The 8,678-nt window shown below is 35.2% G+C and overlaps 1 long non-coding RNA gene across 1 annotated transcript; it reads left to right on the forward strand.

The window, feature by feature from the left end:
• Positions 1-660: 660 nt before the first annotated feature.
• On the forward strand, positions 661-8,269 carry LOC115292468. Its single transcript, XR_003909011.1, has 2 exons — positions 661-705; positions 8,127-8,269. It is a non-coding gene; the product is annotated as an uncharacterized LOC115292468 (long non-coding RNA).
• The last annotated feature ends 409 nt before the right edge of the window (positions 8,270-8,678 follow it).

The raw sequence follows: 8,678 nt of genomic DNA on the forward strand, positions 1-8,678 counted from the left end.
ATTTCCTATATAAAAGGTAGCTACTTTTTTGCATGGACCTCAAGTATACTGTAGTATAGAGGTGGAATTTAAGAAAAGGTATTAAGCAGGCTGTGTTTTAGCTTATGGGCAAGTAATAAATTGTATCATGTATCTTGAATGTATCATGGATAAGCTGCTATATAACGATCACCACTTCAGATAGCTGTGAAATTAGGTGATTAACTAGTTGTTACATAACCTTCTAATTTCTGTATAAGTCTAAGTTGGGAATAGAAAGTTGGGAATTTGATTTTTTACCTTGCTTTTCTGTTTGGACTGTAATTGTAACTTCTGTAGTGTAAATGATGGAAAATAATTGCATATGTTAAAAAAATAAATAAACAGAAAAAAAGAATAATAGCAAAAAAAAAATAAACTCAAAAGTTTTCAGTTCTTCAAAAATCATCTAAATAATTCCTAAACATCAATGGAGGCTTGGGTTTTTGTTTTTTTTTTTTTTTGTAGTTTAAATTTTAAAATAATTCTAAAATGCAATGTGAAAGTTCCTCTGAACACATGTTCTGACATGTTCACAATTGTGTAGGCATTCACTTGCTGCATTGTACATAAGTTGAGCACATTAATATACAGCTCCTTTGGACCATATAAGAGGAATGAACTGTGCTTCCTGTTCCTCTGCAGGTTATGATCCAGTAAGAGTGATAAAACAGCACATAAAAAACTGTAAGTCCTGCTATCAGAGTTGTACAGAGGAATCTGAGGGTGCAAAGAAAGTACTGGGATGAGAAATAGGAATTCAGGGAAGAGGATGCATTTGTGCTGGCACTGAAAAATCGGGAGAATTTTATACAGCAGATTTGGGAAGGGCATTCTACACAGATATTAGCAGATGCCGAGGAATGCAGGTGAAAGGAGACAGCCCAAAGGGAAGAGTGAGAAGCCTGATGTGGTTTGGGCCTGGGGATTTAATTGGAGGCAGGAGCTGCAAGATGAGATGTGGCCAAGTGTAGTGTGATATAATATGGGAGATCTTTGAGGACCTTAATTTAGTATCAATCCATCAAAGTCAGACAACTGCCTGAGCAGGTCAAACACATTTCCATGGTGTGAGACAGTTGGAGTGATTCTCAAGATTGCTGGAATGATGTGCAACATTGCTAATGGATGGATGAGATACAGCGCCAGGCTGAGGTTCTTGCCAGATGAAATTAACCCTTGTGTTCCTGGGAGAGGGTGTGGCAGCCCACAGATTATACCAATGTCATAGAAGTTAGTTGAAATCATTTGTTCCAAAGTAATTATGAAGACCTGGTCATCCTACTGGTTTCTAAGCAACCTGTAGGTTCATACATTCACACACACATACATAAAACATACACAAACATATATACGTGCAACTGCCAAAATTCATCATATTGCCTACACGGAGATAGGGTCCACTTAAAATTACTACAAACATAGCACAAAAAGAATGTAGTTAATAAATAAACAGAATATATAAATCTTAAAAAGTTTTCATTCTTAGAGGTTGCCTCAGTGGCTCAGTTGATTAAGCATCCAGCTTTGGGTCAGATCACCATCTCACAGTTTGTGAGTTTGAGCCCTGCATCAGGCTCTCTGATCTTTCATATCTCTCTCTGTCTCTCTGGCACTCCCCTGCTCACTCTTTCTCAAAAATAAATACACATTAAAATTGTTTTTTCATTCTTAGAAAAATATATCCAGAAAAAAGATACCTAAGAGGTCAGTTAGTTCTTACAAGGTATGCTGTAGCGCACTACTGTATGGTAAATCCTTCTCAATTGTTCTGAAAAATTTAGAATCACGAGCAAAATTCATTTTTTTACAAATAAATATAACTTATAATATCTGACACACAGTCAAATGTCATTCTTAGTAGACTGTGTCCCACAAGGTGTTCTACAACCAATGAGTAAGGAACACAACAAAAATGAAGCTGGTACTCTGGCACTAAAAAATATAAATAAAATATAAATTAATTAAGCTTACTGAAACATGAAAAAATATTAAGGAGGACTTCAGAGTAATAAGGAATTTTATTCAAACAGTGGCATAATATTGAAGAGCAGATAAGTAAAGTATGTGATGTCTAGAAGAGCTCTTATACATTTTGAAAGACATTTTTTTATAGTGATTGTATATTGCTGACTTGCCTGGTCCTGATTTGGGTCTTCTAACACCATCAAGTGTGTGTTGCCACAAATTCTAGTATTAGAAAGTGTGTCAAAATGTTGATGACACCACTCTTAACATTTGGGATTGAGGAGTGATTTACTTATCTCTTGAGAGATTCAGCAAGCAGAGGTGAAGAAAAAAAAAGTTTGTCAATTAATTTATCACTTGAAGCACTATCTTCATTATTTCCTAGTTGTTATTACTCTATATGTATGAAAGCATGGGCTCTGTACTGAGATAATCTAAGTTCAAATTTCACAAGCATAAAAATCCCAAATATAATACCTTTTGTATTTCCCTGTAGCCACTATGAAAATTGGTATGGAAGTCCCTCAAAAAATTAAAAATAGGACCATCATATGATCCAACTACTCATATTGTACCTCTGGGTATTTATCCAAAGAAAACAAAAATACTAACTCAGAAAGATATATGCACACCTAAGTTCATTTAAAGCATTATTTGTAATAGCCAACATATGGAAGCAACCTAAGTGCTCATGGATGGATGAACGGATAATGATGTGGTATATAATCCAGCATAATGTTACTGAGCCATAACAAAGAAGGAAATCTTGCCATTTGAGACAACATCAATGGAACTTGAAGGTATTATGCTAAGTGAAAGAAGTCAGACAGGGAAAGATACCATGTGATTTCACTTACATGTGGAACCGAAAAAACAAAAATAAATCAAAAACAAAGCAAAACTCATAGATAGAACATATTATTGGTGGTCATCAGAGGGGAAGGGGGTCGGAGGTGGATGAAAGGGGTGAAGGTGGTCAACTGTATAGTGATGAGTGGTCACAAGATTTATTGTGATAATCACGTTGTAGTGTATATAAATACCAAAGTATTATGTTTTACACCTAAAACTAATATATTGCTATTTACCAAATTCACCTCATTAAAAAAAAAGTATCTCTAGCTCCTTTAATAGTCTGATGAGGATAGGTGGTGAGCTTGGGAGATTCTTCTGCATAACTTTATTCAAGGATTTAGACTCATTCCATTTCAAACTTTTGCCATCCCACTGGGCCTCTGAGTGCTGGATACTTTCCACTAAAGCAAGAAATGAAGGACAAAGAATACACAGAGAATTTCCTGAGAATAGTTCTAGTAGTTTTCGGCCAGCGTGAGAAGGGAATATATGACTTTTACAGATATTCCATCGTCCAGATGTTATTCCCATGGCTCTACCTAACTGCAGAGGAGTCCAAGAAATATCTAGACATGTGCCAGGGAGAGAAATGGTGGTGGGATTTGGTTGAGCCCATTGTATTTTTTATGTTCCAAGTGGGAGTATGGCTACTTTCACATAACTTTGATATCTAGAATATTGGGAATAAAATATAATTTATGTTGTGTTGGTCAAAGAACTGTTGTAAACTATGGCTAGCCTTCTTTAAGGTGGATACTAACAACCCAGAAAGCATCTTAAGGAAATCCACTAGGGTGATGAAAGGTATAAAAAAAAAAAGTGCAATGTACATGATGAAGAGCTGAAGAGACTGAGGATTCTTAGCACAGAAAAAAAGAAAACTAGAAAGGCCAGCATGTAGAGAAGGTACCGAATTGAATACACGCAACTTTTAGTTCTAAAGTCATAAACAATGGGTAAAAGCTCCAGAAAGATAGATTTAAGTTGCATAAAACTCAAAGATTCATAAAGGTCCAAATGCTGCTATGGGACTCATAAAACTACATCACTGTAGACTGAAATATCAGCTCATCAAGGTTCTGTGGTGAATGTGGTACTAGATGGGAAATTGGACCAATTAATCTCTGAAGTCTTGGAGGCCTTAAATTCTAGATCCTGTGGCTGATTTTTAAAATATGGTTCCTTGCTGTGAATCTTGACAAATATGCTGATCTGTAAACATCTACCCTTCCCCTTAAATCTGAAAATTATTTGAATACATTATCTTCTACCTCATACCATTTATTTAACATTAACCATAAAGATGTCCAATTTTATTTGAAACGTTTTAAAGTGATTTTAAAATGTCAGCCAAATCATTGTCCTTTTTAAAAATTTTATATTTGGAATCACAGGAGGAAGAATTTGGCTTCCTGTAATAAATAATGACACTATGCTTCATTTTGAGAGGCAATTCATTTGTGGGCTGGCTGTCAATATTCTGCAGCTGGATATTTAGTGCCTCCAGTATTATGGGAGAAACTAGGGAACTCAGAATGACCTGGCAACATTCAGGGCAATCAGTGATTTTAGTGAGGTTGCCTTTAATCCAGCAGCTGTTTTAAAAAATCTTTTTAGCTATTTGACTCTTCAAGGTTTGATTCCATATCCCAAAATCTTATCCTTTGGAAAGTTTCTGATAAACATGTACTTTTTTCTTTCCAGATATTGCATTATCTTTGTGAAATTGAATATTGATCTTTTTCACTCAGACAGTTTTGAAGTCAATGATAATTCTGTGCCTTGGGTCCTGACACAGCATATAATTTTACATGTTTTCTCCTCTCCAGTCGATTTAGTTTTTGTAATTAGTGTACCTTGTTTGCCATAGAGTATGGAGACTGGGTTGTCATGTGTCTCATTTGCAAATGTAAACTCCTGTGGGCTAAATAGCTTCTTAGAAGGAAAACTGGAAGGAGTTAGACTTTTTAACTTTTATTCAGCTACTAGAAATTGTTAGACTTTGACTAGCGTTTTAATTAATATCAAATATCTTTAATCCTTTTTGAGAACCCTAGATCCTCAAAATCAGAACAAACCAGGTCAAATTGGTAGAAGCTCAAGGTTAAAGGGTCTGGTAGTACTTTTTGCATTAACAAGGACAATACTGTATTATAAAGTGCGAAGGCACTGGGTGGGAAGTGCTAAATTTTAAATTATAATTGTGGTTGAGTTGTGATATTTTTCTGAATGTCATACAACTGTGAAATTATCACTGAGACCGTGGAGGAAAGGTACCTCTTGTACCTCCTGTAGAAGTCTACAACAGACTCCATGACATCAGTTTTTAGTCTGGATAAATAATGACCCTACTGGAGGCAATCTCAGACCTTCCAAGGTAGCTCATTACTATGTCAGACAACTACAGTCTTAGAAGGCTATTCCACATGTTAATGAAAATTCTGGATGCAGCTAGTTCTGTCCCCTCAGGCCACATAGCACAATTTATAATTTTATATCTAAGTAATAGATTTGCAGAAACTGGAAAGTTGTAATCAATGTAGATTAGTGAATTTATTTAAAATAGTCACTACATTATAAATTCATTATGGATACCCTATTTAAAAGTTTTTAAAAAACTGGGCAGAAAAAATAGTTTGAAAACATCTTTGTAGCCTACATAGTGGGGTTGCGTCTTCTGTAAGTTCTAAAGGTGGTTCACAATTAAATTCACGGATAATGTGATTGCCACATTTCTGCAAAGGGTTTAAAGAGCAAAATATGAATATGAATATTTCTAGAAGACAAGAGTAATTTTCTTTTACTTTCTGCATACTTTCATTATGACAATAAAGATTTATTGTTTTCAAGTCTTTCTTTCTCTCTCCCTGCCAGCTTCTTTCTCTCTTTTCTTTTTTTCAAATTATAGCTCTGCTCTTTTCCTTCTATGTTTAACCCAAACACTCCGATCAGAATCAGAAATGCTGCACTCTCCTTCAGTCTACATTCTGAGTTGATAAATGGATAGATGAATGTATCATTAAATAAATGAGTCCCATGAAGGTCTTGATCATCAGCTTCATAGCAAGAGCCCTTTTCACTTTTGTTCTCTTCATTTTTGGTCCAGGATAGTTTATCTTTTTACGCAAACAGGAGAGCGTGGCAATTCATTTATGTATCTTTCATTTGGAGATTGCCAACCTATTCTGAACCCCCATTACTGACAGATTCTCAGTTGTAATAGAATCCTCTTCATGGAAAGACACTTGCTGGGGAACCTTCTGAGGTGAGCATTCTCAGAATTTGGACTAAAAAATTTTTTAAGAAGTTTTTAAAAAATTTTTTTAAATATTTTATTTATTTTTGAGAGAGAGGGCGTGAGCAGAAGAGGATCAGAAAGAGAGATACAGAATCCAAAGACAGGCTCCAGGCTCTGAGCTGTCAACACAGAGCCCGTCACAGGGCTCAAACCCACGAACCGCATGATCATGACCTGAGCTGAAGTCGGATGCTTAGCCAACTGAGCCACCCAGGCGCCCCTGGGTTTTTTTGTTTTGTTTTTTTCAACATTGGGCACATCCTCCATTTGGTCTCAGAGTCAGCTTCTACATCTGGTTTAGACCACTGCTTGACCATCTGCTTCTACCAGGTATAGATTCTTTGTTCTACAAGGTACAGATTATTTGAGGTACTGAATGTTGTGTTTTATCTTTATGATGCAAGTCATAAATTTACAGCCTATAAAGCCATGTGAATTATGTGGTGACTCAGCATTGAGTGTTCTGGATAATTTTTATTCTTTGTAAATTTCAAAATTAACAATGTAATAGTCCATCATCTGGCTATAATATACAGTCATTCTACCTTTTTTTTTAATGAAAGGGAAGAGAATAAATATGTGAGATTTCTCACATGAAATAAAATCTCTTATTATAAACATTGACTTTTATTTTTTTAATACTGTTTTGAGAAAACATCAGGCAAAAAATGTTGGTATTAATACCAATTGGATAATATTTAATTTGTGTCTCTCTGTGGTGGTCAGTACCTCACTGATATAGATACATAGAATATCTGTCTATCATCTTGTATAGCACATTATGTGATAATCGAATTTGAGCTTTCCTTCTGGGGACACTGTCTCACAAGACATTTTATGTATCCTGTCAAGACTGTTAAGCACTGACATTTCATATTTATCCTGAAGAGTGATACTTTCAATTTTGCTTATTCTTTTGTTTGAGAATTTATTACAGCACACATAGAACAGTTGATTGTCATCAAACATCTTGCAAAAGAACTGATGTGAAAGTTAGAAGGAAGGGCAAAGAATAATAGATCAATGTGACTCTGTATGAAAATAACACCTGCCAAAATTCTCAACATCTTCTTCAATAAAGAAAATGTTGCTAATTAAATATGTGTTTTTAGAACTCATTTTACTCCCCATGAAAAAATACAGTATTAAGATAAAAATGTTATTAAATTTTAAGCCCAGAAACCAATCCTAAGGAATCTTGATCCATTAGTAGATAAAATTATATGATGCTTTTTGAGCAAAAAGGCTTCAAATAGTACATAATAACCCTTGTGAAGGTAGGCTTTAGAAGTGGAAAATTATATTCACATCCAGATAGTGGGACAAAGGTAGGTCATAGATCACAAAGATCTCTGAGCTGAAAAATCTAGATATCCGACTAGATGCTAACCTTTAAGTTTTTAATTGTATAGAATATCTACATCATTTATTAAACCCATAAAAATTAAGTGGTTCTTCCATCTGGATGCAATTTAAAACTGCTAAAAGTATTTCCATGGTAGTAAACAGGCACAGGCATTTTTAAGAGCAAGTATTTATACCCATAATATTAGCGATGAGCCATCTTGGGTACCTTTAACTTTCATTATTAAATGGATTTATTTAGCATATATTATGGAAATTTTTTAAATGTAAAAAAGTAAACAAGAAAATCCAGCCTAATCTATTATCAGTTCCTGGACAACCGTGTTTAACTGTAGCCCACTTTCCATTCGTCTTTTTCTCAGTGGCCTCTCATTTGGCCAGCTGGATTATCTTGAAGCAAATCCTTTCAGGTAGTTTCTATTTGTTTATAAAGAATAAGTTGTTATCCTTTAATAACGAATATCATACAAATAAGTCTGATCATTATAGATTTTTAAAATGTGTGTTTCTTAGGTGTTGAAATGAAGAATAGTTTTAGAGTTGTTGTGCTGTAGTTTAACACCTGTCCCTGATTAAGACAACAGACATTAAAATTTTCTCCTTCTTCCCATCCGTGAATAAGCAAAGATGTGGCAGCTGCTAGAAATCATATCCAGAACAAACATGGAGGCTTCACCAATGGATTAATACAGAGACCTGAATGCTGGGGGTGCTGAGAGTTAAAAGCTGAAGATGTGATGAAAATGAGAACATTTTAAAAATTAAGATATTCTTGGAAAAGTAAGTCAAAAAGCTCTCTACTTAATCTTGAGAAAATGTGGAAACTACAGTTGAGAAGTGCATTGTGTTCCCTTGGCAATAATTTGGTAGAGAAACAGTCTGGCTCTGGCAGCAGCAGGGAATTCATGAGTCTAATGGGAATTGTGGCCTATTGAATTCTAACCTTCAGGCTTTGGCTAACCTGCTGTTTGACCTCAACAGAGGCCTGGAGCCTACATTCTCTTCAATATTCTCTGGGAAAAAAGGCATAAGGATCATGATGGTGGTAATGATAATGCTTGTATATTTATATGAACTTAAAATGGATTGGGTTTGAAGTGCCTGGATGGCTCAGTCGGTTCAATGTCCATCTTTGGCTCAGGTCATGATCTCACAATCTGTGGGTTCAAGCCCT

This window comes from Suricata suricatta, chromosome 5 (genome assembly GCF_006229205.1).
Source record: "Suricata suricatta isolate VVHF042 chromosome 5, meerkat_22Aug2017_6uvM2_HiC, whole genome shotgun sequence".
NCBI classification, from domain to species: domain Eukaryota; kingdom Metazoa; phylum Chordata; class Mammalia; order Carnivora; family Herpestidae; genus Suricata; species Suricata suricatta.